At 42.3% G+C, this 25,348-nt stretch overlaps 1 pseudogene; it reads right to left on the bottom strand.

Moving 5' to 3' along the window:
- Nucleotides 1-6,425: 6,425 nt before the first annotated feature.
- On the bottom strand, nucleotides 6,426-24,229 carry LOC113707332 (pleiotropic drug resistance protein 1-like; annotated as a pseudogene).
- Nucleotides 24,230-25,348: the final 1,119 nt, after the last annotated feature.

Here is a 25,348-nt window from a genome sequence, read left to right as displayed (position 1 = left end):
TGGTTCAAAATATTTGACCATAGTCACTCTTAACTTATTCCTATCATGAAACTCAAAATCTTCTGATATAACAAAATCAATTTCACTAATAGAAATTACAGAATAAGAATTAGAAGAATGTTGGCTAGGGAATGGAAGGGATGTCACCATATTTGAAGATTGTTCACTTGAGCGATTTGATGTTAGGGTCTCATTTCAAGCACTTCAACTTCCTTTTCAACTGCATCTTTAGATCCTTCTTCTCGAGACTCTTGCAGTTCCATGTCACTTGTCAAGATTATTTCGCTCTCATCTTCCTTAAGGTCGATGATGGTCTATGAGGACAATTCTTCACAAATTAGAGAGATCAATTGGCTCATTATAGATGCCAATTCATGCCTTCCGTCCTCCATCTTTTAATCATCCTTTGTGTCTCTTGTTGAAAATGATACATCATTTCTTCAAGAGACATATCTGATGTAAATGATAGTTCTTGACGCATTCCATCCTCCGTCTCTCTATTTCTCATTTGTGCCTCCTGTTTAAATCAATATGTATTAGTAGTTAGTAATTTCATCATTTCTTCAAAAGACATACCTGACATGGATGATAATTCATAAGACTCTTGCTGTTGATATTGATGTTGAAAATTGATTGGCTCTGCTGCATAATTAAAGTTGGAATTGTCCCACCATTCTTGATCATACCCGTTTGAATAAAGATTATACCACGTTTGAGATCGGGGTGAAAAATGTCCAAATTTATTGATTGAGACATTCAGATAATCTTGAAATGTGAGGCACATATCGGTTAAATGATCCGTGGCATAACAAATTTTACGGTTGCAGTAGCCATTTTTTCTATAAGAGAGATTAGTGAATCTAAATTTTGATCATTAGAAAAAACACAAGACTCATTACCTCTCTTAAGAATAAAATCCAGTCCATCACCAAAATATTGAGTGTTAGCAGCCATAAATTAGTAAAAAAAATAAGAGAAAAAATAAAAATAAAAATAAGATGAACTCAAAAAGAAATAAATTAATCAAACACCAGTTCCCGACAACGGCGTCAAAAATTGACTGGTGTCGAGTCTGTATAATAATAAATACCTACTTAAGAAAAATATAAATTTTTGTATATAGCGATGAGCAGGGTCAAATCCGCAGGGATTAGGGATAATTCGTTTCTTTTAGAGTCCTAAATAGAGGGAATTTTAGAAAAATAAAGACAACTAATTAACCAACGAATAAAACAAACAGAAATAAATAGGTATTAATCAACCGTAGATACGACTCTAACTAAAGGTACAACTTTTCAGAAATGGTCTATTTAACTAATCATTGATGCAAAGATAATTCAATTACTCATTAATAGATTAGTTATAACCATCAACAAGTTCAGACAGCCAACTTTTCCTTATTTTATAGATAGTCAAGGTACGACCGTTAACTATTTTTTTAACTAAGAAACAACTCTAGGTACGATTATAGAATTTAATTCCTCGATTGCATTAAGAATTAGAAAAGTCCAACCTTAACCAACAAACATGCTACGAGGGTTTGTTAAAATTAGATCATACGTTCTCCTAATATGGGACCAATCACGTTAGTCACCACTGGTATTAATTGAATAAACAATTACAAATTTAATCAATTAATCTGACAGTAAATTATTAGGTTAATTCAAATATCGGCTCCTTGACATTCAAATAACGAAACAATCATAAGAGGTTAAACTAGAAAACGTACAAATACCAATGAATAAAAGAAATAAATAAAATTAATTCGATCTCACAAATGTTTGAAACTGCATCTAAGTTGACTTTCGACTAAAAAAGAAACTTAGTTCTTCGTTGTTGAGAAAATTCCCAACGCCATGTACTAGAAAAAAGCTAAAGACATGCGACTCCTAAAAAGAGATATCCCATGATTCCTAGTCTCGTACGGCCGAAGTCCTAGTCAAACAGGAATCTGGCTTCCCTTATTCTTCTTGTTTCCTACTAACCTCAACTATTAATAATAAAATATGTCCCCCAAAATAGAAAAAAAGAAACTATTAAAGATAATATTCCAAGTTTCCTAATTCAATACTAAGACTAATAATGAAAATTAAAGTTTTCAAAATCTTCCTCCAAAAAATGCCCTGAGTTCTATTTAGACTTGGAAACCGGCCCCGAACGTGCTACCATCAAATTAATTGAAAAATTGACCTTTTTAATCACGTTTTTCTCATTTTCCTACAATTAGCACCATTAACCAAATATAAGTAGAATCCATCAATTAAAACAATATTTGGCTAAAATCAAGCGGAAAATAATGATAAATTAAATAGCAATTTTGCACCCTATCAAGCTGAGAACTTTAGTCTTTTCTGGTCAAGTTATACTCAATTAGTGTCAAGGCTGGTAAAATTCAATTCTGAAAATTTCAAGAAATTTGACTAGATATTCATTTGGCTATAGCTTTACCAAATTTATTTTGTATTAACTACAAAATTACATCCCATTAAACATATTATTTATCTATCTATCTCTTGGTTCTTGTGAGTTGTGACTGTTGAAAATATGGATTTGCATCACAGCAGCAGAAGATCCCAAGGGTTCATATATATTTGCTTTGTATCTATGGCATGTAGAACTAAAACCAGAATCACATATAGCCTATAGGGTCCAATCTGCTTAGATGTTATTAATATGTATCAAGATGGTGCATCGATATATATAACAAATGGAGCTTAGGATTACGGGTGAGCAAATTCGGTTCATACCGATTTCATAACCTAATTCAAATTCAATTCGGTAATTTGAAATAAGGTATTTGGTAATTTGGTACAAATTTGGTACATACGAATTCACCGAATTCGAATATGGTATGAAATAGGTAATGAGATTATGAATTTGGTAATAACCAATTTCGCATTCAAATTCGGTAATTGAAATAGGGTACCACATTACCGCATTCGAATACCAAATTGGTATATAAAATTATATAATACTCCCTCCATCCCATTAAAACTGTCATACTTTCCTTTTTAGTCTGTCCCAAAATTATGTCATCTTACCAAATTTGGCTAATAATTTTGTAACTTATTCCAATTTTTACCCCTCATGCACTTGCACAAGCAACCTTCAAATAATGTTATAGGTCCCACTTTCTCTTTGCAACATACATTCAGGAGTCAAAAGCGTACTAGAGCATGCCTACTTGTATAGAGATTTAGGCACAAAAGATAATATATTGGTCCCACATATAGCTTCAAATATTCAAACGGTTTTAAACTTACACATTTTACCACCGATAAGTGAAGGTTAGAAATGGAAAGCAAACACAATTCCTTCACTCTTTGACCACTGTTGATAAAAAAACACAATTCCCCAAAAGTGACAAACTTATTAGGACGGAGGGAGTATATAGATAAATGCTATTTAGTATTAATATATACTACTGATATATTATTATATTATATAAGTAAATACTATTAATAATAATTAGTATATGGTATTATCATCATATCATGTACTTATAATAATTATAATATATAATAATGAACAATATATTATTTTAGTATTTGTTAATTGTTATATGACTGTAATAATACAAATATATAGTAATACATAACAATATAAGATAGCTACTTATTATTTTTTACATGAGTAACATGACTAGAATTAGATAATAATTAATACATATATGTCTAATACTAAATATTAAACAATAAACAAAATTAGTAATTAGAATTTAGATATTGGTAATTTGATACATCATTGATCATTCATGTTTGAATTATTGAATATTTGAATGCGTAATCTGTAACTTGCAAGTATTAGTGTGCTCTAAATTTATATTACATATTTAACATAAAAATTCATATTATCTATTCACTAATCTTAAGACTTTAAGTATAGACAAGATAACTAAGCAGTGTAAGTGAATGCATGTGAATTGCAAATTAATGTATTAGTGTATTGACTTTCACAATAACATTTGCAAGTAAATAAGTTTTATTTTGATTTGAAATAAATTATAAGTTTGTAACTAATATAACCTATCACTAATCATTGTAATTTGTAAGTTTGTAACTAATATTACTTATTATTAATCATTGTAAATTATAAATTCATAAATTATCACTAATTATTGTACAGTCTAAGGTTTATTCTTGTTTAAATTAATTACTTTTTATGTGTTCCTTAAATCATAGACTAAGGATTCTAGGTATAAGTGATCAAATAAATGCCAATTAAATTAAACCACAAAATGATTAGAACATAAGTAATGTGTTAAATTATGAATAAATTTGGGGATCAAATCAGTAAGAATTTTTAAAAAAAATCAGTTTTTTTTATATAGATGAATTCGGTTAGACTGAATTCATTACCGTTTTCGAATTTGAAATCGGTTGCAGAATGAATTCGGTTATGGCCAATTTGAAATGAAAAACGGTTTAGATTTTTATAAGTCGAATAACCGAATTCACTGAATTCATTGCACCGAATTACCGCTTTTGCACTGAATGCACACCCCTACTTAGGATTGTTTGAAATTAATAATTATGGCTTCTTATATATGAGAACTAGAAAGGTATAAGAATGCTCAAATTACTTATAAACCATTCAGATTTGTGTTTACATGTAAGTGTAAGATTTTCATTTGCCTGTATATGAATAATTTCTATTTGAAGACTTCATTTTGTTCCATGTATTACCAAGCCAATTCAGAAGCAAAAGAGGCAACTCAAAGGTGATGCTATTTCATTTTAGTTCTATAGTAGAATGCTTATATGATCAATTAGTTGCTTTTCAATACAGGCTCATCGTAATGCTTGTTAGGAGATTCCCACTGCATAGTCGGAAACACTTAAACCTCAACAATTTTCATGCAACCACATTCAGCTTTCTTGATTTGGAGAAAAATGAAGGAAATCACCAATTCAGCACAGAATCTTGTATGTCCCCTTCTTGCTGTGAATTAGATTACAAGAATTGGTATGAAATACCATACAAGTTGGTATGATAAAAGCTGACAGATGGGCGATTACTTTTAATACTTGATGTGCTGAAGTTTATTCTTTCCCTGAGAACTACAGGGCTACAGACCAACAGTGTTTTTACTGCAAATTTCTTACAACCAACTGATAATAGGGTAGTAGAGGGTTATAATCAAATGATATTTTCCTTATAGTAGAATTTGCTAACCATAATCTTAGCTCAGTAAAGCAGCCTTATTTGTACACATTAAACTCTCTGTCAATATCAGTCCTATCTGCAATGAGGATAATGCTAGTGCTATGTAACGTTATGTAGTCTAGTTGCATGACTGACTAACATGGGCAATGAGAAAACAAGTGACGGATGAAGTATAGAAGCAATGCATATATCCAGTAGTTCTATTTATGCTATTGTCTATTTTCACAGCCTACAGTTGTGAAGGTTATCAGCCTTATTGGGATATCCTTTCAATTTTCTTATGTAGTGCTGGAGCATTAAATTTCTACCTGACTGAGGAAGGAAAACACAGGACTTATTTAAGTACTCGCTTTGCCCTAGTTAAGCTGACTCGCATTCTGTTAACGCTTGCATGAGTGTAGTTTCTACAGCAACTCAGGTTGATTTAAATTGAGCACAGCTTTTGAGATTCTTGTTTGAGGGCTCTATAAAGCAATTGGCTGAATAGGATTTGATGATCAATTGCATTTGGTGGACAAGTAAATATCGGAGAACTTCTGTTAAGGAGAAAATGGATGCAACTGCAGCTGCTGCTGCTTCAAAGTAGATACTGTGCGGAAAATAGAAATGCATAGACAGCCGATACATCTAAGCTAAAACTTGGGGAACTTGGATTTTCACAAATAACTTGATACATCACAGAGTTTTTTCACCTTTTTTATGTAGCAAGCTATGCTCCTTTCGCAGCAGATTTAGGTTCAATAAAGTGAGTAATTTAACCACAAATAGAGGGTATGCTTCTTTATCTTCCATTGTTATGAGGAATGAGAACTTGGTTTCTCTTGTGTTTATGTTTACATTCTTTTATCATATTTTGTGTGCAAAGTTAGTGAAGTCGTAGCTGAAAATGAATCAAATACACAGGCTAAAGGATTCAGATTGGCTCACAACAAATCCATCAAAAGCAGGTGGATAAACCACTACAAGATGCCCTTTTGTGATACAAAATGCCATCCGTGACAGAAGTATTTTCAGCAAATTGAATCCTATTAAATGGGACTTTCAGGTGATCAACCCTTTTGTATAATTTTCGACTCTCTTGTGTTGTACTGTCATTAACCCTAATGTACTATTTTCCGAATAGGAATGCTTTCTTAAGGCTTTATACTCTTCATTCTCATAGTTTGCTGAGAGCCCTTTTTTGTCAATTTCTTGGGGCTGGCATTAGCACCCATCATCAAAAAACCTATCTTTTCGCCCTAGCACCTATCATCGAAAACCTATCTTTTCTGAAAGTTAAATACTTTGATTGAGAAAGCAAATATGAAGGCAAAAAGCGTAGCCACTCCAACAATTATGATGGCCACATATCCCACAAAATCGTGCCTGAAACCATAGTAACCCCTTATGAATTCTTCGACTGTCACATTTGTGTCAAGCATCTCTTCTTTAATGTCCCCAAACTGTGAAGCTAGTAAACCATACAATGTCCAAGCAACAGGGCAGATGTAATAGTACCATCTCCACCAAACAGAAATTCTCTGTGATAAAACCAAGGAGCATGAAATAAGAATCATAATACTTGAATTCTAAAACCTATCTCATTTAGAATATCTGTTAAGTACTTACTGTCTTTGGGATGAAAAATCTTGAAAATAGGTTCCATATGTTGTAAAATGCAGATGAGACTATGGCAGCAATGTGTTGATTAGGAGTAACAGCAATTGTCATCATTCCATAAGTTGTATATAGCAAGGTGAAGTACATGAAGAACAGATACCAAAAGAACTTTGCAGCTGTCCACTCGAATCCAATCATGCCGTATACTATGACCCCATATATGATCGTTTGGACAAAAACATATGGGAGCTCAATCACAATCTGCATGTCAAAATTATAGTCTCTTCAGATAACATTTTAAAGATCAACTTTTGGTAAAGTGGATGTATCTTGCATGAGTGGGTTATGTTATCTGGTAAGGCAGTGGAGCATTAAGGCAGAAGAGTGTAGCATTCTTTCCTAGAGAATTATCCAAGATTTCTACCATACCTGTCCAAAAGCATATGACAAAGCTGAATACATTCCAGCTGCTCTTTCCCTATAGAAGACTGTTCTTTCAATGGCAACAACAGGTTGAACAGCTGCTGCATTTTGGACACCAATAAAGATAACCGCAGCATACATAGAGCCCATTGCATTATGGAGATCTTGCCGCATTCTCCTGCAATTTAGCATGAATAACGGTTAAGATGAGGATCAGCAAAAAAGTAATCCACAATTTAGGTTGCCATTTTTTCTATCTACCTTTTGGAGCCAAAATTCCAGAATACTGTTCCAAACATCAAAGCCATAAATGTTGTGAATATTAGCCTCACAGCAGTGTACTTGGGATTCCTCCAGTATGATAAATGTTGTTTCCACTGGCAAGCCATGAATTGACTGAAGAATGACTGAGAATAGACTGTAGGGAAGAACAGATCTTTCGAGTCCGAAGCAGGGGTACTTAGTTCCTTGATTAATGCCTTATTTCTCCTGATTTTGATAGAGAGCTATTAATCATTTCCAATGTGGACTATGATGAGAATAAATGGTTAGAACTATAAAACTTCAGAAGTAAAAGTCCAATTCCATTTTCAGCTTTCATAACATATTGACAGGAAAAGCTTCTTTGTTTAGGGGAAAATTTCTTATTACCCCGTGGTTTTACCCAAAATGATCCCCCTAAGATTTTAAACCCAATAGTTTTACATAAAGTGCAAAATGGACGGAATGTATAATCAGTTACTGCATTTATATCAAACGCACTTTAAAAGTAGGTGTGATAAACTTTTAATATCCACATAACCCTCTTATAATTTATATAAAAAGCCACTGTAGCCCCTATAATTTTTACATTTATCCATATAAGCTCCCTATGTTTTTATACAAGGTGGTTAAGTCGTGATTGATTTAGCATTTAAGTAAGAGCATTATTGGTATTTCAAGTATGGGCATTACATAGGTTATTTTCCTTCAAATTTCCACCTTATATAAAATCATAGGGAGTGAAGTGAATATTTTAAAAAGTTAGGAGAATCATGTGACAATAAATGAAACCACAGATGAGTTATATGTAATTACCCTTTTTAAGTTTTTATTTGGATTCTTAAACTTTACCATACAACCATACTCTGTTGCAAATGTAATTAGAACCATGTTATATTTCAGGCAAGAAAAATTGACACTCAATCAAGAACACAAACCTACCTATATAGATCGAAACTTCTGTACAATTCTACGAAATTGACACCAAAAGCTGACTCCTGTGATGGTGAAGTCACTTCCAGCATCCAAGTTGCAGGATTACAACCATCCGTAATCTTGCTAGTTCCCTTTATACCCTGAGAGGACCATGGGAGAAAGAGCACGAAGAAGAGACCAAATACGGCAACTTTCTTTAAATTCAAAAAAATTTTAGATTTTGATTGTATACAAAATCCTCACCTCAAAGTATTTGATGAGCCCAGAGGCATGGTGTCCTAAAGGACCAACATAAATTTCTTCACCTCCTCGTTTAAGTAGCACAAGCTGCAGCAGTTTAGTTTTGATTAGTATTTAGTTTGCATTTCCCAGTCAAAAAATTTGCAAATCATTGTGTAGTGGGGCCCAGGCGCACATCGGCCGGTCCACGCACACATCAGTCCGGCCCACGAGCCCGGAACAGGAGGAGCTGGACTGGGGAGTCAGGTCAACTCGCAGATCCATACGAGCGCCGCCTCTCAGGCAGATGGGCCGGATGGGCTGCGAGGTCCGCGCCTCCAAGTCCGTGTCATGGAGCCCTAGGAACCACTTCCTCTCCAATAAGGACTCCTTGTCCTACCAGGAAGCTACCACTTGAGACTCTATAAATACCACACGAAGGGAGAGCACAAGGTACGTTTTTCACAGTGCAATCCGTACTCTTTAACTCACGAACCTGTCCTGACTTGATCGTCGGAGTTGCTCCAGGGGACCTAGCCCCGCAGCTCGTTTACGTGCAGGTCGGACGCTTAATCAGTTCGTTACGCAACCCCCAGCTCAGTTCGGATCTTCACTTCGGCAGTCGCATCAATTGGCGCCGTGTGTGGGAAACGCATTCTCTTCTTTTTCGCGAAACAACATGCCGAAGACTAGATCTCAGAGGAATGTGGACGGTGCAGAGGGGAACGCCCGGGGTGACCCCCAGCACGCCCACCAGGATACCAACACAGGGGAAGAAAGGGTCGGGCTCTCGCAGATCTCGCCGGAACAACTGGTGCAGTCGGTTGCCGCGAACTTGCCTACCTTTGAGGCTATTGTGACATACCTGAAGGGACAATCTGGAGTCCCTCCCAGTCCGGAGCGTCGGGTGCGAAAAGCGGGCGGAACAGGGAGTTCAGAATCCCGATCGGGAAGCCCTCGGTCGAAGAGGGCGCGAAAGGAGATCACACGCGAGCAGATCCAGATTCCGGAGCCCTCTCATAGGAATTCCCGAACTAGCCATCCGGAGCCCGTCCTGAGGCCCTCACAGGTGGAGGTTCCTCATAGGAAAGAGGAATACCAGATCCAGGACGAACTGGACCTCTTGCTGGATCCAGAGGCGGATAGGTACACTGCCTCTCCCTTCGTGCCATCGAAGACTATCCTCTGCCTGCCAAGTTCAAAATACCGTCCATGAAGTTCTATGACGCGACCACAGATCCGGAGGATCACTTGTTTGCGTTCCTGACTCAGATGCGTCTGCAGACAGCTGCTGATGCGGTCAGGTGCAAGACCTTTCCCATGTTCTTGGAAGAGAAAGCCCGACAGTGGTTCCAGGGGTTGCCTCCCAGGTCAGTTCGGTCGTTCAGCCAGCTCGCGCGGCTGTTCGCGGCCCAGTTCGTCTCCTCGCGCGCTTATTCTAAAACCACGGCTCATCTAATGACTGTTCATCAAGGGCCGGAGGAGTCATTGCGCGAGTATATGGTACGCTTCAATAATGAATCCCTTCAGGTGCGGGACCGAGATGACAAAGTGGTGATGGCTGCCTTTGTCAATGGGTTGCGCAAGCAGAAGTTGTATACGGAGTTCGTAGAAAGACCTCCCAAGTCCGTTCGGGAGATGCTAGATCGAGCTCACGAGAAGGCGAATGCCGAGGAGGCCAACCGGTTGAAAGGCGCCCAGGAAAGGTTGCGAGATGACAAGCGCAGGAAGGGCGCCGACCTGGGGGAGCCACGGCCAGGTCAGAGTCGAAAGAGCGTACCCGAGCACTTGCCTCGGAGCCGACCATGGGAGAAGGAAAAGACCTGGACCTCGCTCACCGCGCCCAGAGCTCGGGTTTTGGCCGTAATGGAGCAGCAGGGGATCTCTCGTCCTCCTCGGCCGTTGGGGGGCGACAAAACCCAGTGCGATCAGGGCTTGTATTGTGCTTACCACAGGGACGTCGGGCATGATACGGAGGACTGTCGACACCTCAAGAAGGAGATCGAAAAACTGATACGAAGAGGTCATCTCGGGCAGTTCGTCCGTGACGGGCGAGCAGATCAGAAGCAAGGGGGGTTCAAGCGAGATCGGACGACTAGCTCGCACGACCGACCTCGAGGTCCCCGTGATCGTATTCCGGAGCAGGGGGTTCAGAACCTAGTCGAAGTGATCAACACCATTGCAGGGGGACCTGCTGGGGGAGATAGCCATACGGCTCGACGAAACAACCTGCCTCCCCCCAGTGGGGAGAGCTCGCATAAACGATTAAAGATGTACGAGGAGATCATCTATTGGCCAGAGGACGCGGTACCCTTAGCCTCCAATAACCATGAAGCAATTGTGATAGAAGTTATCACGTGTAACTACAAGGTAAAGAAGGTGTACATCGACAATGGGAGTGCCATCGATGTGCTGTATTATAAAACCTTCAAGGAATTGCAGCTGGAAGACAAGCAGCTCATCCCAGTTCGTACTCCTTTGATAGGTTTTGCAGGTCCGCCGGTAAGACCAGAGGGAATGATAACCCTCATGGTCACGGTAGGGGAGTCATCGAAGTGCCGAACTGTCCCGGTGAATTTCGCGGTAGTGAAGGAGCCATCTTCCTATAATATGATACTAGGGCGACCAACCCTAAACGCACTCCGGGCTGTCTGTTCGACCTTACACCTCAGCATGAAATTCCCAACGCCCGAAGGGGTGGTCGAGGTGCTGGGAGACCCGGAGGTAGCTCGGGCTTGTTACATCGCAACCCTCAAAGGCAAGGAGAAGCTGGTGGCCCAGACAACTTGTCTGGAGCCCTGGGAGCCTGCTGAAAAGGAGGATAGGCTGGAGACGGATGAGAGTCTGGTTGAACTGCCCATCCGCCTCAAGCGACCTGATCGCATGGTGAGGGCCGGGGCTGGGCTAAGCGAGTTGACACGGAAGGCTCTGGAGTCTCTCTTGGAGAAGTATGCCGAGATCTTTGCTTGGAGTGCTGACGACATGCCCGGAGTCCCTCCCGAGCTGGCCGTTCACAAGTTGCACGTCGACCCGAGCATTCGGCCAGTGAAGCAGAAGAAGAGAAACTTCGCTCCTGAGCGCAACGAGGTCGTCAAAGAGGAGGTGGGCAAGCTGTTGGAGGCCAAAATTGTGAAGGAGATCTACTATCCGACCTGGCTGGCCAACCCTGTGCTGGTCAAAAAAGAGGACAGGGCCTGGAGGATGTGTGTGGACTTCACCGACCTAAATAAGGCTTGTCCGAAAGATTGTTATCCCCTCCCTCGCATCGACCAGCTGGTCGACTCAACAACTAGGTACGAGGTTTTCTGCTTTCTGGATGCCTTCAAAGGGTATCACCAGATAGTTCTGGACGAGGAGGATCAAGAGAAAACTGCCTTCATCACCGAGTACGGTACGTATTGTTATACCACCATGGCATTTGGGTTGAAAAATGCAGGCGCGACCTATCAGCGGCTGGTCAACAAGTTGTTTAAAAACCAGATCGGCCGAAATATGGAGATGTACGTAGATGACATGCTGGTGAAAAGCCGAACTCAGGAGCAGTTCATCGACGACCTCAGAGAGATCTTTGACGTCCTACGGAGCTCGCGGATGCGGCTGAACCCCAAGAAGTGCACCTTCGGGGTTAGGTCAGGCAAGTTCTTGGAGTACATGATATCCAAGGACGGGGTAAGAGCTAATCCCGACAAGGTAAAAGCTATCATGGACATGGCTCCTCCCCGAAACATAAAAGAGGTCCAACGGCTAGCTGGCAGGATGGCGGCCCTGAACAGGTTCTTGTCGAAATCGGCCGTTCGGGGCTCCCCCTTCTTCAGGGCCCTGCGAAGAGGTCCCCAGTTTGAGTGGACTCCCGAGTGCCAGCGAGCATTCGACGAACTAAAAGCCCACATCGCTCGCTTGCCAGCCTTGACCTCTCCCGTACAATGAGAAGTTTTATTTATCTATCTTGCGGTTGGGGAGGAGGCAATCAGTGCGGTACTAGTTCGGGAAGAAGGTAAGATCCAGAAATCCATATACTATGTCAGCCGAGCTCTGCAGGGTGCGGAGCCAAGGTACACCTCAATTGAGCGGTATGTTTTGGCATTGATTCACGCGACCCGGAAGCTCAGGTCATACTTGCAAGCTCACCCCGTGGTGGTCATGACCGACCAACCTCTCAAGCAAATTCTTTCAAGGCCTGATGCGTCAGGAAGAATGGTAAGGTGGGCTGTGGAGCTGTCTGAGTACGATCTCAGCTACCAACCCCGCACGGCCATCAAGGCCCAAGCATTGGCAGACTTCATAGCCGAAGGAGTTTCCTTTGGACAATAGGAGTCGCAGGTCGAGCCGACCAGAGATTCAGCCGAGGCCGAGCAAGCCGGACGAGCTGTCGAGGTCACGCAGGCCACCAAGACCAAACAGACCCAAGACGTAGCTGAGGCCAGTCAGGCCAGAAAAGCTTCCGAGGTCACAAAAGGCTCTAAGACTTCCCCGGCCGAGCAGACCGTAGACGCAGTCGAGGCCGAGCAGGTCGAAGGACTTGCCAAGGTCGGACAGGCCACGGGGGAAGCCAAGGCCGGACAGGTCAGAGGCGCAGCGGAGACTGAACAGGCCAGAGAGGCTATAAAACAGGCCACCGGCAAGGTCGATCGGACCATTCCGACCTGAACGCTGTTCGTAGACGGATCTTCAAGCAAGGAAGGATGCGGAGCAGGATTTCTCTTGACTAGTCCCCTGGGGGATGAACTGGCCTACGCCCTGAGGTTTGATTTCAGGGCCTCTAACAATGAGTCCGAATACGAGGCCCTGGTCGCGGGGATGATGATAGCTCGGAAGTTGGGGGCCGAGTCAATAGAAGTCTACAGCGACTCGCAGCTGATAGTGAATCAGGTGGGGGGAAGTTATGAGGTTAAGGAAGAGCCCTTAAGGAGGTACGTCGCCAGAGTACGTGAGCTGAGAATTCAGTTCAAGGTATTCACACTCAAGCAGGTCCCGCGAAGCCAAAATAAGAGAGCGGATGCTCTGTCTAAACTAGCTTCCACCTCGGTCGGTACGTTGAACAAAGAAGTCTTGGTAGAAGTTGTCAGAAATCGGGCATATGACCAGGTAGAGGCAGTTGTTATTCAAGTGATGGGCTCATGGATGGATCCCATCGTACGGTACCTGGCTAGTGGGGAACTCCCTCCAAACCGGGTGGAGGCACGGAGGGTCCTCCTCAGGTCACGGGGATACGAGCTCTCGAATGGGGTACTCTACAAGAAATCCTACCTACGCCCGTGGCTGAGGTGTATCACTCCGGAGGAAGGAGACTACATCCTGCGTGAGCTGCATGAGGGCATCTGTGGAAACCACGTCAGCCCAAGAGTTTTGGCCAAGAAGGGAATGCTTTCTGCATATTACTGGCCGACCATGTTCTTGAATTCAGCCGAACTGGTAGCTCGGTGCAAGTCCTGCCAGCTACATGCGCCGATCCATCACGCCCCAACTCAAGAGATGATCCCTCTGCAGAGCCCCTGGCCTTTCTTCCAGTGGGGGATCGACCTGTTGGGCCCATTTCCCCGAGCTCCTGGAGGTTATGAGCATATAGTGGTGGCGGTGGATTATTTCACCAAATGGGTGGAGGCTGAGCCCCTTACAACCATTAGCAGCAGATCGGTGCAGAAGTTCCTCTGGAGAAACATCGTCTGCCGATTTGGTATACCCCATGTTCTGGTCTCAGACAACGGACGTCAGTTCGCTGACAGTACACTTCAAGGCTGGTACTCGGAGCTCGGGATCCGACAGCACTTCACCTCGGTAGGACACCCTCAAGCCAACGGGCAGGTTGAGAACGTTAACAGGACCATCTTGCATGGCTTGAAGACGCGGATTGAGCTCGCACGAACTGGGTGGCTGGACGAACTTCCAACCATACTGTGAGCTTACCGAACTACTCCCCGAACCGCTATACAGGAGACCCCTTTTGTTCTGACCTATGGGGCGGAGGCGGTGATCCCTGCGGAGATCGGGGTTCCTTCGGGCAGGGTTCAGAATTTCATAACTCGGGACAATGAGGAAGAGCTACGTCTTAATTTGGACCTACTGGAAGCCAGGAGAGAAGAGGCGGCCATACGAATGGCTAAGTATAAGGGACAGGTCGCGCGGCATTACAATGCTAGGGTGAGGCCTTTGTCTTTCAAACCGGGGGACCTGGTCTTGAGGAAGAATAGTGTGAGCCGGCTTCAGGGCACGGGCAAGCTAGACCCGAACTGGGAAGGTCCCTATGTGGTGAAAGAAGCAGATCGAGCTGGATACTGCAAATTAGCCCACCTCGGCGGGGAAGAAGTCCCGCGTACCTGGCACAATTCCAACTTGAGGATTTTCCGATAAGCCCGCACACAATGGCTCGGGTCAAGGTCAAGACTTTTATTAATATTGATGTATTTTGGGTTAATAAGTTGCTTTGTTGTAGAGGGTAGCCCACTTAGGTCGGCGATGGGCCGAACTGATGTATTTTAACTCTATGACAAGAAGTTTTACAAATGCGGCTAAGTACGAAACAAAGGAAAGGTTCTTCATTTCATTCAATAAAACTGTACAATGGTCCGAGCTCTTACAAAAGGAACTGAGCCTAGAAGTAGCCGAGCTCATGCAAAACAAACTGTCTACTAACAGTTTGGGCTCTAAAGATCCTACCCTAGTTCTTCTAGTTCTCGCCCTCCTCCTCCTCTTGCTCGGATTCGGGGGTGGTCACTGGTAGCAGAGGATCAGCAACCAGATCGACCAGTCTCCGTCCATGCGTGTAGCCCTCCACTAGGCGGTCGAGCTGCTCCACGGCCAGGGGATTGTAGCTGGGGAACTTGCTCAGATCAAACCCAGGCAGACCCAGCATTTGCACTTCTTCTAGAGCTTGGGAATACCCATGTTGCAACACAGGGGTGTTCAGGATGGCCAGGTCGCCCCTGAAGTCCTCCGACCTAAGGAAGGCCCGCACGCCCTCCTGGCCTCCCTCGGCTTTGGCCGCCTCTACCTGAGCAGACAGCTCGGCGCTCTTTTCCTGCGGCTCCTTCAGCTGGGTGGTCAAGTCGGAGTTCTTCTTAAGTTCCAGCTCGAAGTTTGAGTGTGCTTGGGCGAGCTGCTTCTTCAGGCCTTCAGCTTCGGCCACGACCGCTTCGTTTTGGCTCAACAGCTTCTCATTAGCCGCTTTCGTTTCGCTCATCAGGGGGAGCAGGCTCTCGTAGCGCTTGGCCAGTTCGGGCCCGACCACGTTCACCTGAGCCGCGCCTGTGTAGTAGTAGTCGAGGAGGTCGGACGACTCCATGGCCTTGACCAAGTTGTAGTCTCTCGGAAGGATGGTCCCATGGGCGAGCTCCCTGGCCACCTCTGGAAATTGAGCTCGGTCTTTTATGGAAAGCTTCCATTGGGGGCAGAAATGCATTGGATGCTGATGCGTGATCAGCCGTGTCTGTGGGTCAAACAGCAAGGTAGAGCTTTGGCGTTGCCAGAGGTTAGGAGGAGCTCCAGCTCGTGCCTGCTCCTCGGCGGTATTCACACCATAATGGCCGCCCTGACCAGGCTCAGGCGTCGACCTCTCTTCCTGGGTGGGGGACGAGGTCGCCTCCACCCTGGCTCTCTTGGCAGTCGTTTTCTTCTTCTTCTTTTTTCCAGCCTCAACGGGCTTAGAGGACTGGGCAGGAGCTGGCTGAAGCGGCGGGACGGGCACCGAGCTGGTCGGGATGGCTGAGGAAGGCTGTGTGGTCGCGCCCGGATTGCTGGCGCCTCCGATGGTCAGAAGTGAAGAAAATCTCTTCACTGCATAAATAGAGGACCAGAGGGTCAGTGGATGCATAAAGAAGAAAAGAAGAAAAGAAGAAGAAAGGAAGTAAGGAGGAAGGTCAGGTCGATTACAGGTGTTTAGCTCCTCCGGGGAGAGTGGTTTATTTTCTGGCGAGGGATCTGAGGGGTTAGCTCGGATTAGCCCCGCCGCCCAAAGCTGGGCGTTGCTGAACTCTTTCACCTCTAGCTTCTCGTCCGAGCTGAGTAGCCGGCTCAACTCGACCACTGGGAGCGGGGATGGAAGGGGATCCGAGACCTGAGTCTCCGCCCTCCAGGTCAGGGGAGGAAAGCCCAGGTTCTTTACAAAAAAGAAGTAACGCTTCCAGTCTTTGATCGAGGAAGGTGCCCCCGTGAACAGCTCGCGGGTGGGGGTTTTTGCTCTGCTTCTGCGGGCAAAATAGAACCACCCAGGCACCTTTCCGCTGACTTTCATCTGGAAGAAGGCTTGGAACAGGTTGTGAGAAAAGGGGATCTCTAGTGCTCGGCAGAGGATAAAAAAGCCTATGATGGAGCGAACACCATTGGGAATGACCTGAGTTATGCGGATACCCCAGAAGGTGAGGATGAAAATGAGGAAATCGGGGATAGGCAAGCGAAGACCAGCTATCAGCTGGTCCCTGTAGATCGCCACAAACCCGGGTGGAGGTCGGCTGGCGACCTCTCCTGGATGGGCAGCCCTAGGCTCAAAGAGGGCTGGGATCTCATACTTTTCTACCAGTAAGTCTACATCTTTTTGTTCCAGGGCTGGGGAGATAGCGTCAACCTCTCCGAAGTCGCCACTAGGTCCCCCCGAGGTCCCGGCTACCGTCTGAGCTGGAGCTGCCTGTTCAGCAGCTCCGACTAGAGGCTGAGCAGGTCGCTCGGCCGGGCTCATTACCCTAACAGGAGAAGGCGTGGGTGCTGGCCCAAATGAGACAGAAGGAGAAGAGCTAAGGAGATCGGGAGAACTGCTATCTAGGTTTATGGGACTAGCTGCCCTATGCCTAGGGGCTGAACTGGTAACGTCAGAACTATCAGAACTGTAAGAAGACATAAAAGGAAAGGGGAACTTACTGGTGGAAGTAGGAGATCGGACGAAAGGCTGATTTAGGTAATGCGCGGACTGACTCTGGGCTAAGGCAGGGCGACCCGACATGTTCTTGAAGAAGAAAGGGTGAAGCAGCGAACTAAGGAGGGAAAGAGCGAATTGATAGAATGAAGGAAGAGGCGTGAAAATGACGCCCAAAGAGTCCTATTTATAGGCGATCTATAAAGCGGGAAAGTGAAGAGGCGGGCATTTATTTGAACCGTTTATGGGGAACCGTTCCTAACCGTCATAACTGGTCGACGCGACGATTGAGGTGACGGACACGAACCGACGCGACGGTTGCGTGCACCACTCCCAGACGAGGGTCCCACATCGAGCTGACACGATGCCAGAAAGACGGCTAGAGTCACGCGCACGTGCGGCGACTCTAGACTGGAGGGGGGCTAGTGTAGTGGGGCCCAGGCGCACATCGGCCGGTCCACGCACACATCAGTCCGGCCCACGAGCCCGGAACAGGAGGAGCTGGACTGGGGAGTCAGGTCAGCTCGCAGATCCATACGAGCGCCGCCTCTCAGGCAGATGGGCCGGATGGGCTGCGAGGTCCGCGCCTCCAAGTCCGCGTCATGGAGCCCTAGGAACCACTTCCTCTCCAATAAGGACTCCTTGTCCTACCAGGAAGCTACCACTTGAGACTCTATAAATACCACACGAAGGGAGAGCACAAGGTACGTTTTTCACAGTGCAATCCGTACTCTTTAACTCACGAACCTGTCCTGACTTGATCGTCGGAGTTGCTCCAGGGGACCTAGCCCCGCAGCTCGTTTACGTGCAGGTCGGATGCTTAATCAGTTCGTTACGCAACCCCCAGCTCAGTTCGGATCTTCACTTCGGCAGTCGCATCACATTGCACGATAAATCGATCAATCACCTCATCAAAAGAGTCAAATATATCAATGCTTGGCTGATGAATGGTGCAGACAACAGTTCGACCTGTGTTTACTGTGTTCCTCACAGTTCTCATAACTATTGCTGCAGCTCTCGCGTCAAGCCCTGAGGTCGGTTCATCCATGAATATTATTGATAGATTTGCAACAAGCTCAACAGCAATGGTTAGTCGTTTGCGTTGCTCAGTTGAAAGTCCACTTACTCCGGGCATTCCAACAAGTGCTTCCCTGAAAGGGGCGAGCTCTACAAGCTCCATGACCTCTTCAACAAACATCTGCAAATTATTTATTGTGTGAAATGCTATTCATTGTGCAAATCATGTGATTACCCAGAAGATTTGAACTAATTTCTGATTCGAATTAACCTCTCTGGTGGCAGCATCCACTTCTTTTGGCAACCGAAGCCATGCCGAGTACAGCAAGATTCGTAGACATTAACATGAGGAGAGTGGATATCATTTTGCTCGCAGTATCCAGCTATACGTGTAAAAGTTTCTTGCTTCTTTGGGTATCCTGATATTCTGATTGTTCCTTCAATGTAACCCCCAGTTTTCCTTCCAGCCAAGACATCCATCAATGTTGTCTTACCAGCACCACTTACACCCATCAGGGCTGTCAGAACCGCTGGCCTAAAAGCACCACTGACACCTTTCAAAAGCTCAAGCCGGTCCTCAGCAAGTCCTTGGGCTTTCATTTCCTGAAAGAAGCAACTTGATCTCAGCATGTGCAGATATATAAGATTCAGAAAGAGGCAAAATGTAACTTTTTAATCTCCAATGTCATAGCATCCACATAGTAAAGATACATGGTGGTGTGGAACAGGACATTGGGAGTATTTTCGAGAGTTTGGAGCCTTTACTTCAGACAAGCATAAATTTGAAAATTGATACACCTGGTAAACAAACAATGTATTTTTTTATATCATGGACCAAGCAAAATTTCTATACATTTTGTCTGCAGAATAATTGCAGTACACTTATTCCGAGATTTCTCTCATTTTTTCACTGGATTTAAGGGGCAGTTTAATTCTCATTTTTGACTTTACCTCAACCTTTCATGATTTTGGCCTCTTCAGATTTTTCAGAGGTCCTTGTAAACTAGGCCTGTAGGGAGTAGCTGGCTTGATGATACAAATGTGCAGTAGCATGTTATATTTAACAAAATTTCAGTAGTCTTGAAATGTGCACCTTTTAATTGTTCCTTTTCCTTTGTCATTTTGGGAGCTGAAAAAACCTATGATGTTAGCGTAGAATGTATAAGAAAGATTAATCCATTTCATTTATAAGAAGATATGAAGATGCTTTTTCTCAAGCAACTAGTAATACTTCAAGCCAGATTTTAAAGTTTCAAGAAGATATGACAAGCAAGTTTCTAAACCAACCTTTGGCATGTCCACCGAATATCTAATATCATCAAAGGTGATCGCAAGAGGTTCAAAAGGTAGCAGCAGTCCCGTTTTCCTTTTTGATTCAGCGTCATAGTTGCTGGCCACTCTACCTGACATTGATTTGGATGATAACATTTTTGCAAGATTTCTTCTTTCTGCACGTTTAGAGATTCGATATGTCAGTAAAGGTCCTCAAATTACCAACGGAAGCTCAATTAAGTTGAAGATTCACCAGTCCTGTTGTTTCCTTTTGATGATACTTTGATTGTTTCATTCCTCTCTGCCAATGTTTTCTCTGACAAAATGGCCTGAGGCTTCTCAAAAGCTTCACAAAAGTGACGAATTTGTGGGTACATTGATTATTCATTTATGTAGAAAATCAAGAATGATAATGAACATAGAACAAGTATATGCTTACGTTTAAGATAAGCAAGAGCCAAGACATATAAGATATTGAATAGAAACATGTATCCAATAAGGGATCCTACTCCAATCCAAAACCAACGTGCTTCTGTAAAAATCCCCCGAGATTTCAAGACTGAGACACCTAATGGCTCTGTTGCTCCAGAAAGATTCTGCAAGGAAGATTTTGACTAGGAGAGAGCAATTCATTGTGTATAAGCTACTTCAAATGTTAGGATAATAGAATTCAAAAAAGAAGAACAAAATACACAAGTAGGGCTTACTTTTCTCCAGCTTTTCCCAAGAAATTCGTTCACAGCAATAGCATTCTGCCCATACATCAGAGGAGAAAGCCAGTAACTCCATATCCACCATTTTGGTATATCATCTAAAATAAACAGCACACTTTCTTGATCAAAATCGGCATTCATGAGCTGAACTGTCACAGAACAAAAGTAGTATGTATTTTATTTAATACTTTTCCACTGCAAGTTTTACCATGTGAGATGACGAATCCACCAAACAGAAGGATTACTAGAATTGCAAATGATCCAAACGTATTTGTTATAATCATAATCCTTCCTACTGAACCCATAAGCCGAAATAGTCCTAAAGCTGTTTGGCTGAGACATACAAGCAGAACATACTGCTTGAAAAATCTGCATTTAGCCATTTCATATGTTAGTGAAACCTGCAAAATGCAACAACGTTTGGATGGATAATGAAATGCTCTGGCATGGCTTCAATCTGACAGATTACCTTCCTGCATTTGGATCAAATCCGATGACATAGTAAGTCAAGCTCACCCAAAGGGCACTTTCTAAAAGTGAAACTGGGATCTTGAGAATCAATGTCGGCAGAGCATATGCCCAAGAGGGAAAGAATCGATGGTCGCGTTGCTTGTAAAATACAGGAAGCTTCATAATAGTAAGGGGAATCTCTGACATTCCATTGAACATATTCAGCATGAGAGTGAAATATATAGCGCCCATGACTATCCCACCATCACTGATTGTATCCTTGTGCATTTTAGTTCTCAGGAATACTGTCATTGCTAATAGTGCCATGAATATAAGCTGAAAGAAGAGATAGAACAAATAGATGAGATTCAACCTACACTGACTATTAGAAGTTTCACGCAAACATAAGTAGAAATGTTGTTCATATTTCAACTGTAGGACTACCAGATTTGAAATCTTACTCACTTTTGTCATTGCAAATGCATAGACAAAGGAATTCCTCCTCATGAGCAGGAATTCTCTGGACATGCAGGCTTTGAAAAGCTCCACTTTGCTGATGCCATATTTCTTAGTGCTTAGAGCGGCCGGGTGACTCCTGGATTTGTCGAAAGGAACAGCAAGCTCATCGCCTAGTTTCATTCCAACATGAAATGATTGGAATGCTTCAGCAAATTTCTTTGCAGAGACAAAACTGTAGGGTTCATCCCTTTCTGCCCAATACTGCTCTTGATCTTTCTTCGACGTGACCTACAGTTGTATTTAGTGAAATGTTCAGCATATGCCTCCATATATTACTGCAAAATGTTAAAGGAGGAAATCATGATTAGGAAAATTTTACTTCTTGTAAAAAGTCAGCAACTCCTTTTCTCTCAGGACATTTGAATCCCATGTACTCAAAGAATTCCAGTACATGTTCTCGAGGGCCTTGATACACAATTTGACCATCAGATAACAGAATGATATCATCGAACAAATCATATGTTTCTGGTGCAGGTTGCAAGAGGGATATCACAGCAGTTCCTTGTAAAACGTGAATGGAGTGCATAATTGAACGGACAATTTGAAAAGTTGTTGAGCTGTCCAGACCAGTTGATATCTCATCCATAAGAAATACATTTGATCCTCCAATCATCATCTCCCCTGTATTATTTGGTGTCAAAATATTGATGAATCTGATAGAAGTTCCTAGTTTAAGTTCTTTTATTAAAGGAACGAAATATTCTGGACACATAAGTATCATCTAATACATTACTTTGGACTATCAGTGACTGAAAGTTTAAAAGAATTGAAACCTGAAAGTACTTGACATAGTACAAAGTAGAAAAGCAAAACACAGATAGCCGTCAATAATAAGTGTTCAGGCTTTTAAGTCTTTATGAATTTACCTGTTGTTAATCTCTTTTTCTGTCCCCCAGAAATCCCTCGTAGCATTTCATTTCCAACAAGGGTATCAGCACACACTTCAAGTCCTAAAATCTATGATAATATATAGGAGCAGCATTTGGTTACACTTAGGCACTTTGTGTTCATGCACAACTTTCCATTTGACTGAAACAAATGATGTATAAATACCTTCAAGATTTGATCTGTTTTAACATTGCTTTCCCCACCATCGAGTGCTTCATCCTGCAGTCATAGTCGGGTAATGTCAATATTGTGTTTGGACAAACAACATTTGAAGTAAAATAATTTACTTTACAAATTTCAATCACATTTTTATCTCATATATATCACATCACAAAAAGTGTTACGGTAATTATCCCAAATAAATCACCTTTATTATGTGATTTATGTAAAATAAAAAATTTAAAAATATAAAAAATGATAAAAAATGTGCTTTAAGATGCAACTAAATAATTTTTTTGCAGGTCATGCCAATCCAAACAAACGGTAATGTCTTTTCTACCAGTAAAACAACATAAAAAGGCCAATTAGCTTAGTGAAATGGCTCCTCCAACGTTTTCACCTTCGTGAAATTATCATTGTCAAGATCTGACTTGATGTTTGATTCCTTTTCTCTCCTTAACAATTCTTCCAGCATGTCTGCCAATTTCCAGATCAAAGTGATTGTAATCATTATAACGGGTCAGGATTGCAAAAGGCAACATTAAAAAATTGATAAAAAGAAAATTTACAAACCATGACGAGGTCCAACTCCTTGGCATCTTGCTGAGAAAGATAGTGTTTCTCTCAATGTCAGTTCTCCAAGATGAACATCATGTTGTCCAATATAAGCAGATGTTTTTTGTGGTACAAACTCATTTAGTCCATGGCCATTGTATGTAATATCACCAGAAACCTAGTGTCACAAAAGTTCAGAATTCGACTACCAGCTAACTTGTATCTAACATTTGGAAAATATTCAAAACAAAAGTTATAGTTATTTCACCCTGCCCTTACTTTCAGATCAGAATCAAGTTGTCCAGCCAATGCTAAAAGCAGAGTTGTTTTCCCGGTGCTGGGAGGGCCTAAAAGCAAGGTCATTCTGCAAAACTAGATATTATTAAATCGATGAATCAATAACATGCATGTCCATGAACTTTTCTAGCTAGTGGTTCCCAGTATACCTTCCAGGTTTGATGATTCCACTGACATCACGAAGTATCGGAAACGGTTGTTTTCTATTTGGAAGAATATGAAGACGACTCAACAAATCCTTTCAAGAAAAATACATGGAATGTCAAATTTCGAGTTAAATGAAAGGTCTAATATATCCAAACAGAAATGTGACATGATATCATATATGCCAGAATTTGTGGTTATTAGTGTATCCTTACCTCTACTATATTAGTACAGAAATTGAATAATGTAGGCATTGCTCTGCTGCCAACATGAGCTTCTGCTTCCACACTTAAGTTCTCAAACCGGAGTTCGACAGTGGGAAGATCAATGCCAACCCTGTATCAGTCATACAAACCCAAAATAAAGGATTCAGAAAAACTCAAAACTCAACTCATCAACAAACTAAAATGGCTACCGCAATTCAACTTTTATAAACTCAAGATTACCGGTCAATTCGTTGCCTCAGCTTCAACAAGAACTTCTCATTATCTTCTTCTGCAAATTTAACATTGCTATCTAAAATAGTTTTCAACTCCAAGGGTCCAAGATGTTCAACACCAACGTCTATTTGTTGGCTATTTTCTTCAGCAAGTACACCTGATTTTGTACGATGATGCGAGGGAATTCTCTCTATAGCAGCCCATTTGAGTGCCGCTTCATCATTTTCTTCACGAGAAGATTTGGAAACTATGTCCATTTCCATATTCCTCCATAAGATAGAACCACTTAAGTGAACATCACTGACATTGTGTAGTTCACTACTTTCCATTTGAAATTTTGTATTCAATGGAGCAGCAGAAAGCCAGAAAGTGAAGTAGACGAAATAAACTGAAAGTGAGATTTGGAGGGAGTTCTTGTTTGAAAAAAGTAGTTTAGCCGTTAAGGTTTTATAGTAGATTTTTTATGTCAAATTACACTTTATCACCCTGTAATTGTAGTTATTGCCATATATCAAGATAGATGAAGATTGCATCAATCTTGACAGGCAATATGAGTTGGATACTTGATCACGTTCATATGGGATGATTTATACTTGGCATATTATAACCGGATGTAATTTCATTTCTCAAAATGTAATTTATTGTCAACAACATTTTTTTTTTTTTTTACCCAAATCATGGCCATCAACATTTAAGGATGCTACCCCATTTCCCTAGGAACATCCCTAACTACATAAGAAATAAAGGCACCCAACCCAATCTATACACAGATTATATACAAATCTAACAAAACTGGTCCAAAAAAAAGCTCCCATTCCGGTGCCGGCTTACAGTTCTCCTTATAACGTGAGAGTATAGCCCAAGTACTGACCACTTTCTGTACCATATCAATGATGGCTTCCATAATGCCTGATGCAGTAGTTCTTCTAGCTTGAAAGACGCCAGTATTTCTGGCATTCTACAGCTCATATACTGTAACAGCAAATGCAACTGTACTGAGTTGATGCCCAAAGGAATTAGTTGTCCGGCTGTTTGTTGCATGGTTAGTATAACATGGAACACGTACAATACGAAATAACATACAAAGGTTTATTATATAATTTTCCATAAAGTAAGACTTCAAGTGTAGCGAAAGATATGCATTCGGCAAAATTATACATTTGAGTGTGTACATGAATAGGACAAATATATGTTAAAGTTCTGTAATTTTTAAACACTGAGCAACATTAATAATTATGTTTTCATCATCTTATTAGCTTTATACACATAAATCCATAACAGACTTCGAAGCAAAAATCCATCAATGCTGCAAAAAAGATGCTCCAAAATTGTTACTCATCGATAGGGCTTCATTGATAATAAGTGCTATAAGATCCTCTGTTTTTAAACTCGGAGGGAACCGGCCGAGTTGGCCGGTCCGAGTTAATCCTAAAAATCGGGAAATCAAA

This window comes from Coffea arabica, chromosome 8c (assembly GCF_036785885.1).
Source record: "Coffea arabica cultivar ET-39 chromosome 8c, Coffea Arabica ET-39 HiFi, whole genome shotgun sequence".
In the NCBI taxonomy this organism is placed as follows: domain Eukaryota; kingdom Viridiplantae; phylum Streptophyta; class Magnoliopsida; order Gentianales; family Rubiaceae; genus Coffea; species Coffea arabica.
The sequence above is the reverse complement of the archived record's forward strand: the minus strand, read 5'-3'. Positions and strand labels throughout refer to the sequence as shown.